Below are 1,948 nucleotides of genomic sequence, written 5' to 3'. Positions count from 1 at the left end.
CATACCATACTGGTCTTTCTAGGTCTGGGTTACCTCACTCAGGAAGATTTTTTTTTCTAGTTCCAGTCATTTATTCTGTCAGATATTAAAAATAGCTACACCAGTTTGCTTCTTTGGTTCACTTGCTTGGAATATCTTTGTCCATTCTCTTACCTTGTGGTGATGTCTATTCTTGATGGTAAGGACCAGTTTTTAAATCCATCCAGTGTCTTTTTATGGGGAATCGATACCATTTATGTTTACAGTTATCAATGAACAGTGTTTGTTGATTCCTGTTATTTTGTTGCTGCTGTAGTTTTTTTCTCCTCTTTTGATTTGTTGGTCTGGCATTATTTATTCCTTGTGCTTTCTTAAGTGTGGTTAACCTCTTCAGGTTGGAGTTTTCCTTCTAGTGCCTTCTGTAGGGTTGGATCTATAGATAGATAATGCTTTTTAAAAAATGGAATGTTACTCAAAGCTGGGTCTCATCCTCTCCCAGGGGCAATGCAAATCTTCTCTGTACCTTTCCAATGATAATATATCTGCAGCTGAAAGAAGCATGTTTTGTTTTGTTTTTATGTATGCTAAGCCTTTTGTGCTATTTCATTCTCTTACAAATTTTGTGGAATTTTCAAACATTCAGTTTTGAAGGTCCTAGCTTAGTACCCACAGGTTCTGAAAAACTTACGAATATCCAGCATGAGTTGAGTATAATGCAGAAGGATCTGCCTTATCCATCCACAGACATGCTGGCATCCAGGTTTGAGTGGCGCTTGCAGTGTTTCTGCCAAGAGAAGTGGACTTGCTATAATGGCAGGTGGGGCCAGAGCCCTGGGCGCCTCCCGTCAAGGCTGGGAAGATCCTGAGTCCTAGGTAGTAAATAGGGAGAGGGGACTGAATCGGGGAGACACCAGTCTCCCTTTGACAAGTGAGATTTTCAAGAGGGCTTGTTTCTGAGATTAGCTGGCTGCTCTGGTGGACTCCCGTCTTGAGCAAGCTGGGCTGGGTGTCTGTCTTCAGTTCCGAAGAAAAGAGATTCCCATGGTACAGGTGGACACTCGCTCTGAAGCAGCTTCTGCAAGCCAGAGCATCACAACCTAGTGATAACAGCAGGATGCTGAGATGTCTGAGACCAGGTGCCTCGAGGAGCACCGCTGGTTTGCCGCCTCCAGTAACACTCATGAGAGGCCATCGTTCAAGATCTCAGCTCAGAACCAGAAAAGGCCAGGAGTCCCACTCGTACCCATTCACACATGGATCTTCAGCTCCAGGGCTTCAGCCCCACTGGAACCAGAAGAGCAGCCGACCCACGGACAAGACAGTGCCTTCTGCGTTCAGTGGCAAGCTAGCCACGCTGAAACCAAGTGGTTGCAAATGCCACAACATCAGTAATGCAATTAACTCAGTACCTGAAACGGGAACAAAAATTGGGGCAGGCAAATATGCCGAGAAGAAAACAAACCCAAGTGAAACTCACTATATAAAACGAAAACAAATAATCTCAAAGAAAGGGGGAGTGGAGGTAGTACAGTGCCCAAGAAACGCTGGGTCTAAGGTTGCTGTCACTAAAATGCTGCGGGCTAAGGAAGGCTCGGCTCCCAGCCATCTTGGAAGGAGACACCAGATACCGCTGGCGATTGCTTCGAGCGGTGACACCTGGCAAACCACGGTATTGCCACCTAAGGAAGATCACTTTGGGCTGGATGAGCGGAATGACAAACGGCTGGCCTTGAGGAAAGCATGGTGTTACAGAGGAATGTATTGACCTGGTATGAAATAAAGTCGTATTGTGTTAGAATGAGGCTCCTCTTTCTATCAGGATGCTCGAGGTAGGTGTCCCATGAGTATGTCAGGGTCAAACATTTTGCTATGCTTTTCTTTTAATTGGGTATTTATTTCATTTACATTTCCAATGCTATCCCAAAAGTCCCCCACACGCTTCCCCACCCACTCCCCCACCCACCCACCC

General features: G+C 45.6%; 1 non-coding gene across 1 annotated transcript; it reads right to left on the bottom strand.

Moving 5' to 3' along the window:
• Positions 1–433: 433 nt before the first annotated feature.
• LOC115029191 lies at positions 434–537 on the bottom strand. The gene has a single exon (XR_003834745.1). It is a non-coding gene; the product is annotated as a U6 spliceosomal RNA (small nuclear RNA).
• Between the last annotated feature and the right edge of the window lie 1,411 nt (positions 538–1,948).

Source organism: Mus caroli, chromosome 13 (assembly GCF_900094665.2).
Source record: "Mus caroli chromosome 13, CAROLI_EIJ_v1.1, whole genome shotgun sequence".
NCBI classification, from domain to species: domain Eukaryota; kingdom Metazoa; phylum Chordata; class Mammalia; order Rodentia; family Muridae; genus Mus; species Mus caroli.
Note: the sequence above shows the minus strand (reverse complement) of the source record. Positions and strands in the feature narration are given on the sequence as shown.